This window comes from Grammomys surdaster, unplaced genomic scaffold (genome assembly GCF_004785775.1).
Source record: "Grammomys surdaster isolate TR1022 unplaced genomic scaffold, NIH_TR_1.0 241, whole genome shotgun sequence".
NCBI lineage: Eukaryota > Metazoa > Chordata > Mammalia > Rodentia > Muridae > Grammomys > Grammomys surdaster.
This window is the reverse complement of record NW_021604686.1, coordinates 721,549-746,872: the sequence shown is the minus strand read 5'-3', so window position 1 is coordinate 746,872 and position 25,324 is coordinate 721,549. Positions and strand designations below refer to the sequence as shown.

Below are 25,324 nucleotides of genomic sequence, written 5' to 3'. Positions count from 1 at the left end.
CTCTTAAGGTATTTGGGGAGAAAATGCCAGGAGAATTAGTGTAATTGAAAAAGATAATTTTCCTGGTGATTGAATTTGAGACACTCGGTAACCTGGATGAAAGACGTTGATCTATGCTTCACAAGTGAACTCTTAAGGTTCCCTTTCTTCCATTAGACAAATTAAAAAAGTAATTACTGTACTGTATCTACCTATTTCCTGGAGAAGCTGAATGGGTAATAAAAATGGGGAGTTTGTTGGGAAGATCAGAGTCAGTTCTTTACTGTTGTGTCTTAAAGCTACTCCCTTTTCTATTTACAACTGTCGCTGCCTCATATTCTGTTGCTTTTCTTGTTTCCGCTGTTTTCCAGCTGTGGTCCTAGATGGTTTTGTGATGGTCTTAATCTTTTTATAAGGTTTTTTTTCTTCATTTTTTAAACTATGTATATATGTGTGTGCCTGTGTGAGCTTATGTACATTACATGCCTGCAGATGCCTGCAGAAGTCTCAAGTGGGCATTGCGTCCCTGGGAACTAGAGTCAACAGCCAGTCGTGAGTTGCCATGTAGGCCCTGAGAATTGAACCCAGGTCCTCTGTCAGAGCAATAAGCTCTCTTAACCACTGAGCCGTCACCAGCTCCAAATGTTAGTAATCTTAAAGAATGATTTTCACTGCTACTTCCTTTATTTAAAAACCCACAGTAGCATTCTGCTGTCTCTCAGAGAGCCTCTGTGATGGTCTCAGGAAAGAAAGAGAGCTGGAGGCTCAGAATGTGCTTGGTAGTTGAGTCTGACTTTTGGGCCAGTGAGATGGCTGAGGTTATAAAGACACTTGTCTCCAGGTGTGACGACCTTAGTTGATCCTTGGGATCCACATGGTGGAAGGAGACAACTCACTTCTGCATGTTGTCCTCCGGTCTCTACATATGTACCCTGACACCGCCTCCTTCCCAGAATAAAAATTTTTAAAAATTAAAAATTAATTTTTTTAAAGAACTCAGAAACTTTTTCTTACAATTAAGGAACACTATGATTTAAGCTCTAGTCTGTTTGTAATTTAACAACTATTCTAAACTGGGCATAGTGGCACACTGCTTTAAGCCCAGCATTTACTGAGTTCCAGGATAGCCAGGGCTGTGTAGAGAGAGATCCTGTCTCAAAATAAACCAACCAAACAAAAACAACCATTATGCTTTCCTTCAAATCTGGGCTATTTTCCTTAATTTTTTCTAGATAAGTACATGATTCTTCTTGCTTGAGATTTTGTCAGTATCATACTTTGCATAGGATATAACACATTATTTAAAGATTAGTGTTAGATTAATGGGACAGAGTTAAAATTAAGTAAGCTTCTGTCATTGCTGTTCTTTTCAGCATTGAAGAAAATAATCTTTGTGTTTTTAAGAGCTCTGATAAAGGAGCCATGTTATAGAGTGGGCCTGAAATCCAGCTAGAAAGTAGTTGGTTACTCCTGTTACGTTAGTGTCACTGTTGCACCCGTGGGCATACATCTGCCCAGTCGGCTATTGATTGTAGGTCCCAGAGGTCATATTTGATGAGTACTTTCCCTCTCTAGCATATCTAGTACTTCACATGCTATAAATGCTAGCTAGTAAGGATGGCACTTCCAGGTTAGTAGCGGCTTGATTTCTCCATGTCCTGTGACTCAAGCATAAGGTGTTTCCAGCAGAAGGGTCCTATCATCAAGTTCTAGAACATGAGCAAGAGCAATTGTCTGTAGTGTTTTGGGGATGTCTATGCGACCTCACTGGCCAACAGCTCAGAAGTAGTCATTCCTGACATTGAGCTTTTTGTTAGCATATGGTGGGCATTACTGTCCTGTTCAAATAGAGAGTAACGCCACCTAAATTCTTTAAATATGTATGTATGTATATATATATATATATACATATATATATATGTGTGTATATATATATATATATATATATATATACATATGTATATGTATATATATAAATCTTCTGCATAATAGACTTTTATATGACTTTTTCCAAAGGTCTTTAGTGGGTCTGGGGAGATGGCTCAGTGTTTAAAAATGCTTGTTGTTCTTACAGAGAACACAGGCTTGGTTCCCAGCATCTATATCAAATGTTCCTAATTGCCTGGAACTCAGTTCCCGGGGATCTGACACCCTCTGGCCTCTGCAGGCATCTGCATGTACATGATGTACATAAAGTCACGTAGGTGGATATACACATTAATTTAAAGTTAATGGACAGCACATAAAATCACATAGGTGGATATACACATTAATTTAAAGTTAATGAACAACACTTCAGTCTTACGGATCTCTGGAATTACATACGGTATGCCTGAAAGATTATTTCCCTCCTGGAAAGTACATAGCTTAAAAATGCTGTTATATTGCTATTTTTTAAATAAAATTCTTGTTATTGACTTGGTGTGATGACATACACATAGGTCCCAGCACTCCAGAGGCAGAGGCAAGTGGATCTCTGTGACTTTGAGGGCAATCGGGTCTACATAGTGAGTTCCAGGACAGCCAGGGCTACATAGAGAGATCCTGTCTCAAAAAACAAACAAACAAACAAACAAACAAAAACCCAACAAAACAACAACAAAAAAACAAAACAAAATAAAGAACAAAAAAAGAACAATACAAAATTCTTACTAAAGCTCCATATTTATTCATGTTTCAGGTGCACACTTGTTCCCTTATGGCTTTTTAAGTGATTCTGTTGTTTCTTTAGTACTGTCCTAACTTGAATGTATTGTAATACATATTTAATCAATGACTTGAAAGTAATTATCCTATATTATTGAACATTTAATTATTAAATTACAAAGATAACTTAGATTCTGATTTTTATATACTCAGTAAATTTCTGTGATTAGAAAATTCTCTTGCGGTGTTCTATTTTATAATTAATATCCCAGGTAAAACTAATTAAAAGTATTTGGAGCCCCTAGCAAAATCTGTAATTAGACATGCTGTTTATAATTAATTGACTCTTCTCATTATTACCTTTTCCTTCTCCTGAATTAATCACTTATGTTCTTCTTTAGTGATACTTGGCTTCTTGACTGAGACACTGATGAGAATCCTGTGATCACTGTGGATGGTTAAAAGAATATTTAAAGTCTGAGCAGTGGTGTCGCGCGCCCTTAATCCTAGCTCGCAGCAGGCAGAGACTAGTGGATCTCTGAGTTCGAGGCCAGCCTGGTCTACAGAGTAAGTTCCAGGACAGCCAGGACTACACAGAGAAACCCTGTCTCGAAAAACTTAAAAAGAAAAATAAAATTAAACTTTGCTTAAAAACAAAAAATTAGAGTTATATACTCTATAAAGTAGCATATCGAAGATTTTTGTCCCTGTTATCAAACTAAGAACTTACTTTACCTGAAGCTAAAGACAGCATAGAAAACAAGTAGATACGGCCATTTTCTGCTGTAGTTTTTGCAGTTTTCTTGCAAATTTGACTAGTGTCTACATAACTTTGACAGGAGTCCAACGGTCCTTGAGTCATTGGTAGGTCTGATATGCCCTCATTTATCATGGCAAAGAACTAAAAGTCTCTTATAGTAGACTATGAAAAGGGCAGTCCCCTTTGCTTTGGACATAAAGTACAAGAGTATAATTTAGAGTACTTAGCACTTAGTACAACAGAGGCACCACCTAGCCAAGATGTCCCTAGCACTAGATCATGGTTCTGAGGAAGCCAAAGCTTTCCAATCTTTATGCTCGGTCCAGCTTTCCTGTTTGCTTCCTGCGTTGTTGTGGTGGTAGATCATGCTTCCAGCAGGTACCTCCAAGCTGGTGGGACATGAGGCAGTGACTGGACAAGACTACATTACCAAATATTTAGGTACTTTGGGCTTTGAGATGTGCCGTGGCCTCAGTGCTAGCTTTGTCACGAGGTGTTCAGATACTGTCAACAGAGAGTGTGCCTTCTATTAAGAGACAATTACAACTAGTTTGTGAAGTACTTAATGGAGGGCTGTATGTAAAATGTACGCAGGGCAGACAAAGCTTGGAATCTTGTTTGTATTAAAATGAGTGAAACTTGATCATTTTATATGAGATAAGACAGCTTCAGAAAAGCACATACTGCACATTTTTCTCATAAAGAATCTAGGTTGGTTTATTTTATTTTATTTTATTTTATTTTATTTTATTTTATTTTGCATTCGAGTAGAAAGGAGACTAGGGTAAAGGAAATGAACAAGGGGGAGAGTGCAGGCAAAAAAGGGTAATGAGGGATGTGAACATGATCAAAATATGTTGCATGTATGAAAATGTTACAGAGAAGGGTCAGTATCTTTCTATCTATCTATCTGTCTGTCTGTCTGTCTGTCTATCTATTTAGATAGGGTCTCACTGTTTATCCCCTGTCTGATCTGGAACTTGTGAACACCAAGTTGTCCTTTAACTCCAAGAGATCCATCTGCCTCTGCCTCCAAATTGCTAGAATTGAAAACATTAATGTTATTGATAAACGAAAGTCAGATAGCTATATGGGGCAAGAATTACGAGAACTCTTTTGGAGGGATAGTGACCAGTGAGACTTCTGTTATGAGTAAAATTTTGCCAAATATGTTTGAGGAGATACTAAAGGAATTGGAGTTGAAGGTAGAAAGGTAAAGGCCTAAGAACATGAAGATGTACAGTGAATTCAGAGATGACAGGAACAGTAGATTATCTTTGTTATTGTTGTGTTTTGAAAAGACACCATGAATAAGGCAGCTTATAAAAGGAAGCATTTGATTGGAACACGTTACAATTTCAGAAGCTTATTTTGTGATCTTCATGGCGGGAAGCATGGCAGCAGGCAGCAGGCAGCAGGCAGGCAGGCATAGTGTTGGAGCAGTAGCTGAGACTGTACATTTGACCCACAAGCCCATGGCAGAAAGAGAGGGAGATTGGGAATGGTGTGGGTGTTTGAAGCTTTGGAGCCCACCTGAGTGACACACTTCCTCCAACAAGGCCACACTCCATCCTAAACAGTCCACTGAGACTGAGAACCAAACATTCAAATATATCAGTCTAGGGGTCTATTCTCATTCAGACCATCACAAAGGTCAAAACACTTTTGGACATTTGGTTTTTAAGTTGGATAAATGACACTACATTAGTACTTTTGAAATTGTTTCCTGGGCTGGAGAGATGGCTCAGCAGTTAAGAGTACTGACTGCTCTTCTGGAGGTTTTGAGTTCAATTCCCAGCAACCACATGGTGGCTCACAACCATCTGTAACAGGATCTGATGCCCTCTTCTGGTATGTCTGAAGAGATTGACAGTGTACTCACATACATAAAATAAATAAATCTTTAAAAAAAAAAAGAAAAGAAAAAGAAATTGCTTTCTTTTGGTTAGAGAACTACTGGAGTGTTTGATGTAGAAGTTTCTCTTTATCTAGGAAAAGGAGGGACTATAGGCATTCGTTAGTGTTCAGGGCTGTACTAAGCATCGATAGAGCAAGATTGCAATTAAAATCTCTTTGGTTTACCAAGAGGCTTCTAATGAGCAAACAGATTGAGGATGCTAGTTTTTTAATGACATCAAACTGTTGCCTGTGAGGCTTTTTGGCTGACATCATGAAGCTAATTTTGCTTAATGGCTGTGGAGCCCTACAAATTCAAATGTGCAGAAAATGCAGTAAATAACTAGCCTGTCAGATTCCAGTTGCCTGTCATCTTTCCTGTGAATAGAAGCTTTTGTTTCCAGATTGTCAGAAGCAATTATGTGGACCCCTTCAAGATTGTATTTGTATATGCTGTATAATTTAATTCAAAGCCATCTAAATATAGCAGACAGCAACAGCAAAACACTGAACTGCATCGTCTTCTACTTCAGGGATTGGGAACACATCTCTGCACATCTCTTTTATTTCAGAGAACTCTTGGAAAATGTCAGACATCTGTAGTTGTGTAGGTTCAGGCTTTAATGCCAGAATGACTCAGGCCCTTGAAATACAGTAAAGTGGTGGTGCTCAACCTTCCTCATGTTTGTGGTGACTCCAACCATAAAATTATGTTTGTTGCTACTTTGTAATTTTAATTTTGCTGCTGTTATGAATTGTGATATAAACATTTGGCATGTAGGATATCTGATATGGGGACCCACATGAAAAGGTTGCTTCACCACCCCCATTGAGGTCATGACCTACAGGTTGAGAACCACAGCAGTAATGTCATGGAAGAGAAAATGTTTTCTCTATAACTCTATTCTAGTTATACACCAACTTGACACAAAGTAGAGTGAGTCATTGGAGAGGAGGTAACCTCAACTGAGAAAAGCCCTCCATGAGATCAGGCTGTAGGTGAGCCTGTAGAGCAGTGGTTCTCAGTCATCCTAATACTGTGAGCTTTTCAGACAGTTCCTCCTTGTTGTGGTGGCCCTCTATTATAAAATTAGTTTCATTGCTACTTTGTAACTGTAATTTTTCTAATGTTATAAATTGCAATGTAAATATCTATTGTTTTTGATGGTCCTAGGTGACCCCTGTGGAAAGGATTTTTCCTCCAAAGGAGTAGTGACCCACAGATTGAAAAAAAAACAAAACAAAACAAACCAAAAAAAATCCGCTGTTCTGGGGCCTTTTCTTAACTTAGTGAATGATGTAGAAGAACCCACCCCATTGTGGATGGTACCATCCCTGGGTTCTCTAAGAAAGCAGGCTGAGCAAGCCATGAGGAGTATGCTAGTAAGCAGCACCCCTCCATAGCCTCTTCATCCGCTCCTGCTTCCAGGTTCTTGTCCTGTTTCAGTTCCTGTCCTGACTTCTTTCATTGATGAACAGTGATGTGGAAGATAAAGCCAAATAAACCATTTCCTCCCCAGCATGCTTTAGTCAATGTGTTTCATCACAGCAAGGATAATCCTATAAGACATTGACTACTTAGCTTACTGAGACATCTGAAAGCATTTTTTTTCTATGCTAGAGAATTTGTGTGGAATACAAAGGTGAGCAAGTGATATTCTCTCTCCTTCCTTCCTTCCTTCCTTCCTCCCTCCCTCCCTTCCTTCCTTCCTTCCTTCCTTCCTTCCTTCCTTCCTTCCTTCCTTCCTTCCTCTCCTTCTTCTTCCTTCCTTTCATTCTTTTTTTGGCTTGTTTGTTTTATTTTGAGACAATGTTTCTCTGTGTGGTCCTGACTCTCCTGGAACTCACTATGTAGACCAGGCTGGCCTGGAATTCCCAGAGGTCCACCTGCCTTTGCCTCTGAGTGCTGGAATTAAAGGCATACACTACTAAGCCCAGCTGCAAGTGATTTTTTTCTAAGTATCTAATTAGGAGTTTTCTCTTGAAACTATGTAGTAAAAATGGTTGTCTTGGTGTGTGTTTATGTTTGGTGTTAAAAGTGACAGTAAAGATTTGAGTTCCTAATGATGATTTTGAATAGGACTGGTTTTAGGTTTTCTGATAGCTTCATTTTTGTTCATCAACATTACTTATCATTTATCTGCCAATAGTCTAATTAGTAAATTCCAATGACATGTGTATCATATCCTAATATTATTAGACACATATTTAGATCGCATTGAATTAGATTAGATTGAATGGAGTATCAGTTGTTACTATTTGTAAAATAAATTTAGTCAGTGAAAAGGAAACCAAAGCATTCAGCATGTGAAAAGTCTTAGCTCTTTTAATGTGCTTAATGTTATAAAAGAATAGTTCAACCTTAAGCACACAGGGTTTGTTTGATTTTGCAGGTGCATTGCATTTTCATGTTAATAACAGAACTCAAGCAGAAGTGATTCAACTACCTTGAGTACTGGTAATTTGCATAGTAAATCTAAGGGTTTTGAGAACGTTAAAAAAGTGTTTATTTTGGACCCATGCCAGCCGCCATAGCCTAAACGTCTGCAGGCGTGTGTGCAGGTTCAAGTGCTGTTGCTGGAAGACTCCAGCAGCACAAGCAAGTGTAAGAGTCAGTGTGGCTAAGGGATCAGGAAGGGAACAGAGTTCTCACTTAGATGGCCAGGCAGATGCTGCTGCAGATGCAAGGACTTGTCATTTTGAAACAAGTGCTGTCAATTGAAGAAAAAGTATTGTTGGAAGAACCGCAAGATGCTGTGATCAGTGTCATTGTCATGATGATGATGATGGTGAGGATGATGGAGGATGTCTCTTAAGGTAGAACCAGCAAAACCAAAGCCCACTGATGAGGAATGTCTTCAAGATTTTCAACCTAGAACCTGTTATATTATCAAGCTTAGTCAGGGTTTCTTTTGCTGGGAAGAGGCACCATAACCACAGCAACTCTTATAAAGGAAAGCATTTCATAGGAGTTGGCTTACAGTTCAGAAGTTGAATCCATTGTTGTTATGGTGGGAAGCATGGTGACACACGTTGCTGGAGAGGTAGCTGAGAGTTCTGCATCTGTATTAGCAGGCAGCAGGGAGAGAGTGAGAGGGGGGGGGAGACAGAAAGGAAGAAAGAAAGAAAGAAAGAAGAAAAGAAAGAAAGAAAGGAAGGAGAGAAAGAAAGAGAGATATCAACAGACAGACAGTGGGTCTGGCTTTAGCATTTGAAACCTCAAAGGGCACCCTCAGTGACACACTTCTTACAACAAGGCCACACCTACTCCAGCAAAGCCACACCTCTTAATAGTACTGCCCCCTATGAATCTATGGAGGCCATTTTCATTGAAAGTACCAACTTACCTACTGTTATTTTCAAATGATTATATTTGCTAGTTTGCATACAATTCAGTGTCTAGGAAATGTGCCTTTGTTTTTAATATACTCAAAATTGAGGTCTGGGGTGATCCCACCCATACTTTGCACAGTGTTTTTACTGGTTTATGGGTAGGCTGGGAAAGAGGACTTCTGATGCTCTCCATTCTGGCTTTTAGAGACTCCACTGAAAAGTCAGGCGCTATTATATGGGTCTGCTTTTACATGTTACTTGGTCTTCTTTCTTTGTCGCTTTTACTATCTATCTTTGTTCTGTACATAACGGTGTTTTGAGTATTATTTGACATGGAGAATTTCTTTTCTGGCCCTTTTTTGGTGTTCTGTTATACTTTATGTAGCTTAAGAACCACCTGCTTCTTTTGTTAAAATATTTTCTGTGCCTTTGACCTGGGTTTTTTCTCCTTCCTCTATTCTTATTATTTAGATTTGTTCTTTTCATACTGTCCCAGATTTCTTGGATGTTTTGTATCTGGAATTTTTAGATTCTTGTTTTGCTTTTCAAGACAGGGTTTCTCTGGGTAGTCATGGCTGTCCTGGAACTCTCTGTAGATCAGGCTGGCCTTGAACTTGGAGAGATCCACTTGACTCTTCACTACCTCCACCTGTCTTGAGTGTTTAGCTTTAGCATATTTTAGCCATGTCAAGTCCAGAAGATGGTTTCCCAGCAACTTCTCCCCTGCCCCTCGGCCTCCATCTCTTCTGTTCTTTCTGTCCCCACTTCTGGGATGTGTCTAAGCCCAGAGATGTCCTGTTAAGGGCTGACCATTCAACAGTCACATATCTTTACCACTTTGAGTCTTTGTATTCGCTACTGCCCAGTGCAAAATAGTTTTTCCGGCCAAGGCCGAGCTCAGCACTCCCCTGTGTGTATAAACATAAATATGTAGAGGGAAGCTTGATAAATGTTACTTAGCCAAACATGGGTCGTTGGCTCCTCGTAGGGCCCATGACCTTCCCAGCTATGGGCTTTCGACCATATTTAATGTCAGATATGATTTCCTCCCCACAGAGTGGGCCTGAGACCCAATCAGAAAGTTGATGACAGTCATATCTCTTGTACCAGTGGGTACATCTTGTCTGACAGGTTGGTATTGTAGCATGCAAAGTTCACGGCTGGGTAAGACTTGATGACTTTTCTCCCCCAGCAGCCCACTAGTATCCTGAAAGCTAGCCAGCAGGGAGGAGGGTTCCAGCTTGGTTCCAGCTTAATTTCTCTGTCTTGCAAAAGAACTGTGTGGTGTCCTGGTGTCTTCATCAGTAGGGCCTTATCGTCTGTTTCCGGTGGAGAAGCAAGAGCCTGTATTGTTTTGGAACCCTCATGAACCTCCCTGACCAACAATTCAGCAAAGTTTCCGTACCCAGGGATTTCTGTCTAATAACCTACAGCTTCTGGAAGCAACGTTATCTGTCCATGCGGGATACTTCCATTTTCTTTTTAATTATATTTTTAAATTAGCTTATGGAGTGGTAGGTCATCATAGGACTTTTTTATACACCCTCACTATTGATTAATTCTTCTCCTTACCCATTCCTTTTCCCATCTTCCACCCTGCTGCTCACTTAAAAGGAAAGCTGGAAGAGAAGTTACTGGTTTAAAGGATTGGATTTAGAGTGTGTGTCGTCTGTATGCATAGTGAATGCATATGAGTATGCAGGTGTATGTGCCCGTGCACATGCATGGGGAGGCCAGGACAGGAGATCGGGTGCCCCCACCCCCTTATTACCCTGAGGTAGTGAGCTCTCAATTTGCCTGTTTCTGCCCTTGTATGCTGGGGTTGTGGGCACATGGAACCTTGTCAGCCTTATGTGGGTGCTGGGGATTCTAACTTGGGGCCTCGTGCCTGCAGAGCAGCAAGTGCAGAACCCACTAGCTAGCTTCTTAGCCTCAGGACTTGAACTTTTTAAGTTTCTTGTTGACTATTACAAATTGCTTTCCAGAAGGATTTTTACTACTTTATATGATCAAGAACAGTACCCAAAGATAGCCTTTATATGTATTATTCTAATATATATTATGGTATATTATTTAGTTTCATAGCAGTTAGAACAGCTTTTAAATTCCCCCAAGTCTCTGTGGCTTACTTATTACAACAAATTTTATTGTTTATTTTTTGTACCTACTTATTTATATCAACAGGATAGCCTACTTTTTTTTTCTTTTTTCTTTTTTCTTTTTTTTGAGTCATTTGTGTAACTGTCATCTCCACAGATTTCATGTATACTGTCAGTTGCATCTATAATCTCTGTGGAAATGTGTTGCTCTTCCAGTTGTATCGTGGCTTGAAGTTTATACCTACAGATACATCATATCTGTACCATTTAGTAGGAACATAGGCATACCCAACTTGAAAGAAGGTCTTGAAGTACAGTCTTACTGTGAGCTAAAAAAAGTTTTTTTTTTTTTAAATGTGTATTTATTTATGGTAGGGAGCTCAAACATGCCATCGTGGATATGTGTAATCAAGGACAACTTACGGGAGTCAGTTCTCTCCTTCCTCTGTGGTGGTCCCAGGGACTGAACTCAGGTATCTGGCTTGGCAGCGTGATACCTGAGTTCATCTTGAACCATCAAGTCATCTTGTCTTGAAGCCTAAGACGATCTGGAGCTACCTAAATGGTCAGTGTTTTAAAACTGACAAAAGATGATGCCAGCTCATTTGAATTTGATTTTTTTTTTTGCCAGTATAAAATAGAATTGTGTTTCATATTTATAGGACTTTTATGTTCTTTTTAATTTAAATTTTATAAATAAAAATAACAAAAATTAAAAGTAAAAATAAAAGTTTTACTTTTACGCTTTATAGTTTTCAAATTGTTTCTGGTGGTGTTTGTTTGTTTTGTGAAGATGATGGCCACAGCAGTGTTAGTACAGAGGTAATTGCTGATACAGTTTTATCATAGCAATAGAAACACGAAGACACAGTGCTTGCTGCACTAACACAAAAAACCGAGTTTAGATCCCTGGCATCCACCTAAAAGAGCAGATCATGGCCACAAACATACCTGTAACCCCAATATGCAGGCAAAAAAGCAGACGCATCCCAGGAGCTAACTGGCCAGTTACCTGTGAGCTTCAAGTTCTGTGAGAGATCCTTCCTTAAGGGAAAAAGCAGCGTGCTGGTAAGTGCACACAGCATACTTCTTAAACCATACAGCATGCACACGCATGTGCACTCACAGTGTTAATGCCGAGGATTATCATTAAGGTCAAACAAACAAGGTTGGGAATGTAGCTCAGAGGTAGAGTGCTGGCTTTTCATGTGTGAGGCCCTCTTTTCAATTCCCAGCACAAAACAACCAAAACATAACAATAAATAATCCAAAGCAATAGAAAGTCTGTCATTTTTTTCTTGTTTTATTTTGAGAGAAGGACCTTTTACGCCTTTTAAGCTTATATCTTATAAATCCATCCCTGAGAGAATCCAGGACAGGAACCTGGAGGCAGGAGCTGGAGCAGAAGCCACGGAAGAGTGACTTACTAATTCCCCATAGCTTGCTCAAGCCTGCTTTCTTACAGCTCCCAAGACTACCAGCTAGTGTCACACCACTCACAGTTGGTGGGGGTCTCTCATGTCAATTATCAGTGATAAAAATACACCACAGGCCTACAGACCAAATTTTCTCAATCAGAAGTTCCCTCTTCCCAAGCGAATATGGATTGCATCAAGTTGATATAAAGCTAGCCAGCACATGCTCTGACTCATCTCTCCAGACCCAAGAGTTCTTAATTTTGGACTTGGTTCAATCTTCTAAAGAACATTGTGATCACAAAAGAAGTAGGAAGTAAATAACCAAGTTAAAGTTTCCTTCTGTGAGGAAGTAAGATGCCAGCTCAGATCTAGTTTTATTGACCATGTCTTTTTTTTTTCCTCTTCCTTTCAGGTGTCTGTCCAACCAAAGACTTGTGCTCTAGAAGTTTCTTGGTGGTTTGCCTAGAAAACCTAAGGTGAGTTATTTATGAATGTATCTGGCACTTTATATGTAGTTTGTAATGAGAATGAGTCGTTTCTGACAATTAAAGACGGTGATATCTTTCCCTAAGTGTTTCAATAGGAAGCGAGACTTTTTTTGTAATGCTATGTCACAATCTGAATACTTATAGTTTGTGGGTTAGTTTGGGAATATACTGACTCCACTGCTAAGATGCTTTGGAGTATTTTTTTTTTCTATAAACATTTCATTTTATTTTTTTTAAGAAAGTACTTCAGAAAGAGGAAAATAATGTAGATCATATATATATATATATATATATATATATATTAAAATCCTTTACATAATCTTCATGCATAAAGACCCAGGGGTAGCCATATTGTCTGTGACAGCCCCAAATATCAGCTGTTTCAGGCTAGTGCCTGGAACTTCCCATAGCCAGCAGCAGTGAGTGGAAGGCTTTCTCTATCTGCCCCTAGGGCCTGCCAGACGTGTCTCAGTAACAGTTTTACCTTCTGGGAAATGTTTTTGGCTAGATGGGAGGGCAGGGAGGAACACCCTTGACATTCTTCATCTAAACTCTGGCAAACTGAGGAAGATGACTGGTCAAGGGCCAGAGAAATTCTGGGGCGTCTCAAGAGTTGTTCAGTGTGGCTTGGGGCCACTGCACATGATAGTAAGGTGTCCAAAGGATATACAAGGCACGAGTAAAAACCTTGAAGATCTCTGCCTCCATGGTAGATAACTCTTCTATCTTAAATATACCCAAGAACAAGGTCCAACTCTCTTCTGACTCCCAAACCCACTGGTAACTGAGAAATGTACTTGAGGGACAAACCTGTAAGGGAAGGTCAGCCAGTCATATATCCGATGTCTGTCAGTCAGTCATGGTACGAAAGGATTGCAGTGGTGGAGGAGGTAAGATGCTGGCATGGGGTGAGAGTCAGGACTCTGGGTGTGGAAAAGAATTCCTTGGGTTTTGGGAGGTTCTGCCAAAGAGGTTTTTTTTTTTTTTTTTTGGTTTTTCGAGACAGGGTTTCTCTGTATAGCCCGGGCTGTCCTGGAACTCACTCTGTAGACCAGGCTGGCCTCGAACTCAGAAATCCGCCTGCCTCTGCCTCCCGAGTGCTGGGATTAAAGGCGTGCGCCACCACCGCCCGGCCTGCCAAAGAGGTTTTATTGACCATCTTTCAAAAGAAAAAAAACCTGAATGGTCTTGAGGTTGATAAATGGAGACTGTCTTTTTAGTTGTTGTTCCCAAAGCCCTTGTGAGCTATTGTAGGCTATGCTCAGTATTTGGAAAACCCCTGAATAACTAAAGGATGCCGCTTAGGGCCGCAGAAAGGAATAAAGGATTCCCAGAGATTGGCATGGAGTATTTTCTCATTGCTTTCTCTACTTGAAATTGGAGCTAATATATGCTGCTGATATGACACACAAATAATTAAAGGTAATAGATGGTTTTAATTTTTTAATTTGTATTTATATATTGGTTTATAGACAGTTTCACTATATATCTCTGGTTGACCTGGAACTTCCTTTGTAGGCCAGTATGGCCTGAGCTCACACAGGTCCATCCACCTGCTTCTCGCTTCTGTAGTGCTGGAATTGAAAGAGTGCACCATCACACCCTAATCTGACATGTTTAAAGACAAACCCTCTATTGGTTAAGTCAGATTAAGACAATCACGATTTCAAAAGGCCAGTTAGTAAAGGGTTTCGTACCGCTCTAGTCCTCAACTCAATTACCTTCTATAATTCCTGCTATTGGCCTTATGTAATAAGGTGTATCCATTAGTGCGCTAATTTAAACACACAGTTTCCCCTTTACAGAAAGCTTCTGTAGACAGCATTCTACTTTAAAGGTAATACTAAAGTCTTGTCTATCTTCTTACCTGTCTTGGCTCTAGTTCTCTTCATTTCCAAATTTTCTTTTAAGAAAATGGTTGAGGGCAGGGTGCAGGTGGCAGGCTCCGCTGGTGGAGCCCTTACCTAGTGCTCACAAAGCCTAGGTTAGTTCCCTGCACAGCATTAACCTGGCATGGCAGTGCATGCCTGTAATGCCAGCACCTGGGAGACAAGTAGGAGTCAGGAGGACCAGAAGTTTAAGGTCCCCTACCTTGAGAGCTTGACGCTAGACAGATTAATGCATGAAATCTGGTCTCTAAAAATGTTTTTCGCCTTCATTTAAAACCTTTGAAGAAGACCACTAAATCTCTAGTCTAGTCTTTCTACCTGGAGTCTGGCTGCTCTAAGCCATTTTTGTCACTGACAATATGACATTTTTTTTTCCCCTAAAGTATAAATGCCAGCATGCCCATGTGATTTTCAGAATCCTTCAGTGTCTTTGGATTACATAATATCTTAGACTCTTTCAGAGAACATTGTAATCTAGTCTTTTCTCATATTTTCCTCCAACTCACTAGTGTCCTAAGCATGATTGTTTAGTTCATAACACGTCTTTACCAAGAAATAATTTACATATTATAGAGAGAAGTCTCAGGGAGTGAGACTCGGTAGCCCTTCCTTTTGATGCTCAGTACTGCTCACTGAGATGTGACCATCAAAGTCCAGTTCCTACTCCCGTACTCTAAAGGAAGTAGTGGGCTGAGAGTCTTTCAGTAGGCCTGCCAGGCTTCATTGTTCTGAACTTTTTGTCTTTTCAGTCTGTCTGTCTTTTTGTTGTATGTCCAGGAAGGCTTCCTTAAGTTGGTGTAGTTTTCATACTTGTACCCAGAACTTTTCAGTATGTCATCTTTTCTTGGAGATGACATTCAAATCTGTCACATCACCCATGGAGCATCTCTTGTGACCGCTGCTTACCTTCCCCTCTTCCCAAGTCTTGCTTCTGCAGGGAGGCACCCTCTTCTACCTGCACATAAATACCAAGCAGACATCTGTGTTCTTAGTGACATTTAGATACATCTAATAAAATGTGACTTAAGTGCTGTACTATTTAATTGGCTGGCTTCCAGATTTTCTTTTAATCAATTTCCCAGCTGCCTAATAATGCTGTATTTATAAAATAATTATTGTGTGAAAGTAAATCATCTTGACTAAGTATGGGAACTGATTGACCTATTTGCAGAAAAATTAGCTTAAATTCTAAGTATGAAATAATGGAAGGGCAATTTAAAAAGTTGATTAAGGAAATTAAAGTATACGAATAGAAGAGCCATTAATGCTGGAAACGGTAAACTTTTTGATTATCATAAAATACCCAGCAACTCAGTACCCAACTATAAGAATGAAATCTGTGAATAAACACAATAAAAATGATTGTCTACCTTGTCCTAAGCTAATATTAATTAAATTTCAGTTTGGAGAATGTTCTTAAAAAACTTGTCTTTGGAAAATTACTCTGTTTTGGGTGTCTGTGTGCGTTTTTTCAAGACAGGTTTTTCTGTATAGCCCTGGCTGTCCTGAAACTCACTCTGAAGACTAGATCTGCCTGCCTCTGTTTCCAGAGTGCTGGGATTAAAGGCATGCGCCACTACCACCCAGCTTGGTAATTTATTCTTATAATGAACATTTTTGTATCAAGAAGCTGATTGATTCTGCTAAACCCATCATGGGACTATATCCTGGAATGTGACACTATTATTGATTGAATAAACAGCTGCTTGCCAAAGCATATTTCTTTGTGTACTCAGTTATGTGTAAGAAAGGCTTTCAGTCACTGTTTCAGGAGGGAGGGGGATGTGTCATACGTTTAGTCATGACTCCAGTCCGGCAAACTGAGATTGGTGACTTCCTGCCCTCCTGAGTCAGTCATCAGTCGTGCTGTGAAGACCAGTTTGTGTGTGCGTGAGAACGTGCTGTATAACCAGGACTCCCGTTCAGAACTGAAGCAGGCTCTTAGCTCCTTCTCTGTGTTCAGTTCTTATAAGTTAGAATGTAGAACTATTTTTCCTTTTATCTTCTGCTTACCGTCATTTCTCTTGCGGTTGTACATGGTTGTCAGATGGTAAAGCCCAGGTTCTATTCATTTTCACCTGTTTTGTTTCATCTAATGAGTCTAGCGTGGTGGGTGGTGTCTCATTTTCCTCTTGAGGGAAACGTGAGGGAAATTACCTACCACATGCTAGACTTATGATACCAGTCATTTCAGCATTTTTATAAACATATGGCTCAGGTGAAGACCTAATGCCATGTACCTTAGCTTAGCAAGCTTTGATCTTCGGTTTCCCGCTTTGCTTGTTCTCAGTAACGGTTAGTGTCTAAACAAGATGGTATTACAGAAAATGTATGTCTTTGATAGCATAACTTGGAAATCTTAACATTACAATACGGTTAAAATGTCTTGTTAACATTATATAACATAGAGTGTATATTTGGGAGTCCTTCAGTGCTGTAAAATGCAGTTGTCTTTCAAGTAAAGTGAGCTAGTTCTTTGCTTTTAAATTTTTATTAAGTCTTAAAATCAGCATAACAAAATAATGGGTTGTACCCTGGCATTTCATACATATATGTCATTGTACTTTGTTCTAATTAATCCCCAAGCTAATGTTTTTAATAGGTATAGTTTATTTTTAAGGCATAGAGCTGTTTTATTATATATACCTATAAGCCAAATATGCTTGCTCTAGCAGAGTGGTTCTCAGCCTGTGCACGTGTGCGTGTGTGTGTGTGCGTGCGTGCGTGTGCGTGTGTGTTAAAATGATCTTTTCACAGGGGTCACTTATTAGATGTCCTGCATATCAGATACTTACAGTATGATTAATAACTATAGCAAAATTACAATTGTAAAGTACCAAGAAAAATAGTTTTACGGTTGGCTGTCACTGCAAGATGAGGAACTATATTAAATGGTTGTAGCATTAGGAAGGTTGAGAACCACTGTCCTATCAGGAAAATGGGTGAATAGTGTTCTTAATTTGTCCAGATGGATTACAGGCTCATACCTGCAATCCTAACACTCTGGCGGCTGAGGCAGGAGGAGCCTGAGTTGGAGGCAAGTTGTCTGAGAGAAATATTTCAGTTCACTTCATAATTTAAGGTGTTAAACATGGAAAATCTTTCTACATTATCTAAACATTTATGTTAGTGTGTTTTTCTAGATCTCTGGTTTGCATTAAATAAGAAAAACCTCTGCAGTACCTGAGAGGTAGTTGTCGAGAAGAATTACGACGGAATAGACAGGACTGTTCACTCCGTCTGCTTTTCATCCTGATGCACTGGAAGCTCATGAGCTCCCTGGTTCAGGCAGTCTCTAGACACTGGTCGTAGTTAGAGTGCTGTGCCTTTAGGGAGAATGGCAGGACCAACGGAACAGGACCCTCGCGCTGATCTTTTCTGACCTACAGACCTCTGCCTTCAGATCACCGTTTAACTGTGGTTCTCTCTTTTCTGTTAAAAATTTCCCAGGGGTCATTACTGTGTGCAGTTCTGCATCAGGGGCTCATTTCTCATAGTTTTAGTTCTCCCCTCCGCCAAGTGATGACTTTGAGATGGTTGTGGTACTTTGAGGTCTTAGTTGCTACTGTTCTTAAAAACACCAGAATTCATATGACTTGAACACTGCTGGCTTTCTTTTCTGTCCTGTGAAAATAGAAAGTTTATTCCAGCTTTAGAGTCATCTACTATCTCTCCCTTGTAGGAAATAGTTTTTCCTCAGCTTGCTGATTTGCTGAATCTTTCTCATTGTTTAATGTCTGTTCTTTAATGAGATTTCCTTGTCAGCTTACAAGAAATTAGTGCACCCAACCTGCTCTGTTTCATGACTTGTGTTTTTTCTTAGCACCTAATCACTGACTGTCATTTATTTTGTATTTATCTCTCATGGGCACAAGGAGCAGTGTGCCTTACTGCTGTATTCCTAGGATCTGAAACAGTATCTACCATAATACTGAATCTAGTAAATGATTCTTAAGTAGCCAAAGAATGAATGCATTTTCTGTTCGTTATGTATGGAGTTATGTATGTTCTTTTCATTTCCATGTGTCTTCATTCCTTTCTTTCTTTTCAGGAAAGTAAAATCTATTAATGTTTTATTCAACTAATGTTTTTGTATCTTCAGCATTTTTTTTTTCTGTTTGTTAATCTGTCCCTAGTAGGGTTATTTTGGAGGAAGAGAAAACTTTATAGTTCTCAAACTCTTGAGAAATGACTGCTTCAGTCTATCCACTGTTTTCTGGGTGAGTGTCAGAGCTAGTAGAATGTAGTCACAAAAGCACTGAGCAGGTAAGAAAACTGACTGCTCACAGCTGCTTCCATCCTGCTCAAGTTGGCCTTTTCCGCAAGGGCTTATCCCTGTCAGCTCAGCAAAATGAAATCGTCTCCTCACAAACACCTTTCTTCAGGACTGTGGGACAGAAATGATTCCAGGTTTATAAAGTAAGCTAAAATGTGCCACCAGAACAAAGGCAGGCAGTTTCCTGCAGCTCCAACTTGCATTCCTAGTCAAGACAGCAGCGAGTATTCTCATGGGGGATGCCATTGAAACTTCTGCTCTATCTAGAGCTTAGGTTTCACATATTAATCAGTGTGAGGAAGGAAGGCGACAACTGCACGAAATAGAATTGTGATTCTCTGAGCTTCTGTGTATGGTGTAGTCCTTGTGTTTCTTAAGTTAACTTTATGGAAAAGAGAAAGCATTTCTGAATGAAAGTCATTTGGTTTCTGTGCCATTTCATTCTTCCAGCTGTTATTTCCTTCAATACAGCTCTCCCCCTCCCTTCTCCCTGTCCCTCCCTCCCCCACGCTGTATGTATGTTGCATGCATGTAATCATGTATATGCTTGTGTCCGTGAGCACTCACGTGGAGACTAGAGCAGGATGGTGGGTGTCATCCTCTGTCAGTTTTACTGTATCACCATGAGTCAGGTCTTGCTGAGATTTTGTTGGGCTGGCTGATTGGCTAGCAAGTTCTCTGGGTCTTCTGTCTTTGCTCCCTAATATGGTAGGTGTACAGGTGTGCATAGCTATGCCCAACTTTGTACCTGAGTGCTTGGGGTTTGAGCTCAGGTTCTCAGGGTTGCAGAGCAAGCACTCTTTCTTCCTGACTCACCGTCCCAGCCTCATGATTTCCTTTGAAATATTATGTCTCAATCATGATGTGTGCCATTATCAACGTAGACAAACAGGCTTTTAAAATGTATTCAAATGAATAATACAGTACTGGTCTATCAGTTCTGGCACACCTCAGTGATATCAAATGTGCTGGTTTGCTTTGATCCATTTTAATAGATTTTACTTGATATGATTCTCAAGTTTTGAAATATGCTTCTTTTAGAAGTTGTTATCCATTCAATATCCTCTTTTAAAAATCCTTTCTTGAAGCTCAAATTTATGTCATTAAATTCTGCTTTAATTTTTTTGTTTGAAAAATTAAGAGGAGCTCCCTGCAAAATGAGGGCACTAAATAACTTTCTCTTTGTGTGATATGCACGGTAAGAAGCTGTCCAGTTGCCTAATGAATGACCAAAGTCACATAATCTTCTCAGTTAATCGAAAAACTTTGTCAAGATTTAATGCTCCTTTATGATAAAAAAGTTATCACACTAAAAATAGAAAATGATTTCACCTAATAAAGTCCATTTGTGAAGTACTCACAGCCAACCTTATGCTGTAAGCTTTTCCTTTGATATCATGGACAAAGCAAGGACACTGTATTATGAATCCTAACCAGAGGGATCACAAAAAGTAAAGAAAATTGATCCAAGCGGGAGAGGAAAAAAGTAAAATTATCTATTTGCAGAGGACTTAACATTATTATAGATAGAAAATTCTAAGATTATGCAAAAACATTGTTAGAACTCACGAATTTAGCAGTTTGTTGGGTACTGTATTAGCCCACAGAATGATGTATTTTTATACACTAGCAATGTGACCATATGAGAAATAAAAAAATAATTAGTAAATTTTACTAATGAGGTGAAAAATTTTAGACACTGAAAATCACCAAGTATTGTCAAAAGAAGTTATAGACATCATTTATGTCTTCTGTTTATTTAATGGAGACATATTACCTATTCATGGACCTGAAGGCATTGATACAATACAAAATAATTTATAGAACCAGTATAATACCTATCAAAATCCCTGTGAACTTTTTCCTGAAACAAAAATTCATCTTAACAGCATGGAATCTCAAAGGGTTCTGAAATATAATCTCATGAAAACAACTAAGGATAAATCTTATACTTTCTAATTATTTTAAAACTTAAGGCTGTGTGAGCTGGGTGACTAAGTGGGTACAGTGCTTCCTATGCAGGCCTGCGAATCTGAGTTCTGTGCCCTGTGCTGTGAGTTTTATGTCACGTTAGCACAAGCTAGAGTCATCAGAGAGAAGGGAGCCTCACTTGAGAGAAGGCTTCTAGAAGACTGGACTGTAGGCAAGACCATAGGACATTTTCTTAATTAGTGATTGATGGAGGATAGTCCATCCCATTGTGGATGGGGCCACCCTCCAATGATGGTCCTGGGTTCTATAAGAAAGCAAGCTGAACAGACCATAAGGAGCAAGCCAGGAAGCAACACACCTCCATGGCCTCTGCGTCAGCTCCTGCCTCCAGGTTCCTACCCTCTTTGTTCCTAACCTCTTTCCTGCCTGACTACCTCTGACGATGATCAGTGATGTCGAATCATAAGCAAAACAAACTCTTTCCTTCCCAAGTTGCTTTGGTCATGATGTTTTACCACAGCAGTAGTGACCCGAACTAAGGTATCCTTTAACGTCCATTTAAAAATGCTAGATGCTGTGGTACATATCTCTAATCCCAGCTTTCCTGTAGAGAGATGGGAGGTAGGCATAGACTTGCCTGGAAGCTATCAGGTCAGACAACCTGGAATGTGCAGGGTGGCAGAAATGAGAGACCCTACATCAGTAAAGTGGAGAGAGCTGACTCCGAAGAGTGATCTGTTCTCAACTTCCATATGTGCACATGACACACACATACACGGCTGCACTTACACACAATTCCACACATATGCACAATAAATTTTTTAAAACTACAACAAAGCTATAATAATCCAAACTGTGTGGTACTGGCATAAAAATAAATGTATGGAGCGGTGGACTAGAACAAAAACCCACAAGTAAACCTTTTTATATGCCAAGTGACTTTTGTATAGCAAGACCTTTCCTGGGGAAAGTCAGGCTTAGTTGTTCGTGTTTTCAACAAATGGTGTTGAGAAAACTGGACAGCTAAACATAAAAATTGAAGTTGGAACTTTCCCCTTATGTTGTGTATAAAAAATAGCCCAGCACAGCTTCAAGACCAGGATGTAAGAGTCAACAGGAAAGTTTTAGAAGAAACTACAGATGAAAAGCCTCATGTCATCAGGCTTGGCGGTTATTTTATAATCTCAAAAACATTGGCAGTACAAGAAATAAGGGTAAGTTGGGCTTCATTAAAATTAAAATCCTTTACTTCAAACGAAATGACCAACAGAGTAAAAAGGCATGCTAAAATGTAGGAGGAATGTTTACAAACCATAGATTTAATAAAGAATCAATATCTAGAATGCATGAAGAATCTAAAATACGTTCAGAATGCTCATCGGTTTACAGTTGGGCAAAATCATATAACACAAACATTATTTCATAACACTGCTGACTGTCTCACACATGCAGACGGGTGCTCATGCGTGAAAGGAAAGCATTAATGAGAATATGGCGAAGGAACCATTGTAAGACCCTGGCTGGAGTGGCTGCGGTCACTGCCTCTGCCCAGTATGAGAGAATGTCATGCCAAGCTGGCTATAGAATATGCATCATTACACCACTGTAAAATTTAAAAACTTATTATCTGCCCATCATAAGTTGAGCTCTTTCTGTAACACACAGTGATCTTTGCAGATAGTTTACTTTTCAAAACAGCATTAGTTTTGAGGTCTAGAGGGGTTTTAAAGCGTAAAATGTGTGTTTTAACGTAGTTTAATTTACAGTAAGTGTTAATATTTTTCTTTTTTTTAAAGTGATTTTATTGTTTATTTTTATTTTATGCATATTGGTGTTTTGCTTGTATGTATGTCCATGTAAGGGTGTCAGATCCACCAGAACTGGAGTTACAGACAGCTTCGAGCTGCCATGTGGTTGCTGGGAGTTGAACTCAGGTCCTCTGAAAGAGCAGCCAGTGTGTTTAAACCACTGAGCCGTCTCTCCAGCCCCTTAGTGTCAATTTTCTTAAGAGATAAATTTTTTATGTTTTTCTCTGAAATCTACTATGATTTATTTATGACCTAAATTTTTTATTAAGTCCTTTTTACATCCATCTATTCAGTGTATGTGTATCTGTGTATGTGTTGAAATCAGAGGACAACTTGAGAGTCAGTTCTTTCCTTCCACTGTGTGTTCCAGGGATGAACTCAGGTCTTTATCAGCTCTGGTAGCAAGCATCTTTACCTACTGACCCGTCTCACTAGCATCTACATTTTCTTCTTGGGATTTTACAAATTAATTAATTGAGTTGCTTCTTTATTTTGAGATAGTTTTTCCACTATGTTGCTCTGGCTGGCTGGAACTCAGAGAGAGATCTGCCTGCCACTGCCTCCTGAGTGCTGGGATTAAAGAGTACACTTCCATACCCAGAGATTACAGGATTTTTTTAAAAAAAGAGGTCTTATTAAATTGATTCCACCAATAATTTTAATTTTTAGAGCTGTGTACATGTGTGTATGTGGATAAATATTTTATTTGCGTTCACAGTTGATACTAGATTATTAAGTATGTGATGTTCTATATCTACACCTTTTAAGGCTAATCAGTGGAAGTTTAGGGAGACTAAATTATATCACATATATCTCTTGTTGGAGAGCCTACCTTTTATAGGTTTCTTTATAAGTAGTATTTGTAAGTTACAATGATTTTTTTTTTAAATAACTCCAGCTGTTGAGAGAACAGAGGTTGGTGTCTGGTGTCTTCCTGGATTGTTCATCATCCTATTTTTTCGAGATAAATTGATGGAGATTTGAATGTGTACATACAATATAACAAAAGCAGAAAGTCCAGAAATTAACATTTGAGATGGGGGGTGACATGGTAGCATACATACATCTTTAATTCTAGCGTCCAGGAGGCAGAAGAACTGTGAGTTCTGGGCTAGCCAAGAACTCCTTTGGGAGACCCTGTCGTTGATCCCATCACCTTCTCATTGAGTCGGGGAGCTGGAGAGATGCTCAGTGCTTAAGAGCACTGTCTCTTTTTTCAGAGTATCCAGGTTCGATTCCTAGCACCCGTGTGCGGCTTTAACTGTAGCTCCAATTCCCCGGGCTCTTGACAAGCTCTCTGGTATCCACAGGCACCAGGCATGCGTTTGGTTCACAGACATGCATGCAGTGAAATATTCATATGATAAATTATTAAAAATTGAGTTGGACTAGAATCTATTCCAAACTGTATTTGTCTCTTGTTTGATATTTTATGTTTAGATTTTTTAGGTGCCAGGATGATGCTAACAGGCCCATTTACTTGTAATAATAATAGTAATAAATAATAATAATAATAATAATAATAATAATAATAATAATAAAGCAATCCTGTTCTCACTTTGGTCATACCCTTTCCATTATTGACTTTAAGTTTCAGTGATCATTCTTCTTGATATTAAGATTCACTAACTTTTTTTTACTTGTTTTTCAGTGACATTTTCATTATTTAGTATTACATCACTTTGATTCCTTTTAAAGTAAATATAATATTAATTTTTCTTGCTGCTTTTATGACTCCATTATCTTGTCTTAGTTTAGTTTAAGTGGACTTCTGCTTTCTGTTTCTCAGATTTTAGGGGTACCTGGGACATTAGGGGTACCTGGGACTTTAGGTTGCCTTGCACTGCTGGCGCCTAAGCGTCTTTTGTCCTTTTTCTCACTCACTCTCTTACCTTTGCTTTCCTTCCCTAAGCATCAACTCTAGTCCAGGTAATGTGTTTGGATATTTGCTTAACATTGATTGGAACATGGGTACTGTTTCCTATACATGTGCTTCTAGTTTCCATAAATGCCCTTGGCTGTACATTCTATTTTCCATATCAGGAATGGTGGGATCGGGAGATACAGACAGCTTTACGCTGCTACCTGTCGCTCCCCGAGTTCTCTTGGAGACCTCTACTTAGTTGTGAAGCTGAATTCGGGACTGCACCGTGGAAGAACTTGGAGAAGTGAGGCTGGAATTACTAAGGAACAGCTTTAGGTAGATTTAAGCATGAGAGTTAGTAGAAAGAAAGGTGTTTAGGGAAAAATAGGACACATCTTAAGTGTGCATGTGAGCTTTTCAATATTCATATGCAAGATTTTGTGGATTCTAAAATTCCTCAAAGAGTTCCTAAGGGACCCTCTCCCTTTCCCCTTTATTGTAAGTGAGATTGTAGTGTGGTTCCTGAGATGCGCTGGCTGAGAGGACTACAGGCTGGTGGGGCAGAACAATAGGTCACCAACTTTGTACAAGGAAGTCAGCTATGTTTTTATTGTAATCGAGTTATATTGTCTTGTTTGTGAGATTTCCAGAAAATTGTAGATTTACAGCTGGGAAAGGAACAAGGCCATTCTCAAGGTTATGTGTACTTAGACCTTACCCATGGTTCGTTACTGCTTTGACATTCTAATTTGAAATGTCTCTGCATAGATGGATTATTGTCTCTTTGTAGACAGCCATTAAAGCAAATTTTGCTAATTATGCTGGCATTTTTTATTCTGAGCTTGCGAGACTTCAGGCAGACTCTGGGGTCTCTTTATCATGCCTCACTGTACTTTATCAATACTGCAACGGACTTTGTTTTTTTTTTTTTTTTTT

The 25,324-nt window shown here is 39.3% G+C and overlaps 1 long non-coding RNA gene across 1 annotated transcript in view; it reads left to right on the top strand.

Moving 5' to 3' along the window:
* Positions 1 to 25,324, top strand: part of LOC114626864 — a 99,868-nt gene that overhangs the window by 30,461 nt on the left and 44,083 nt on the right. Inside the window, exon 2 of the long non-coding RNA XR_003712305.1 lies at positions 12,544 to 12,607. This is a non-coding gene — a long non-coding RNA (uncharacterized LOC114626864). The remainder of the gene's footprint in view (positions 1 to 12,543; positions 12,608 to 25,324) is intronic.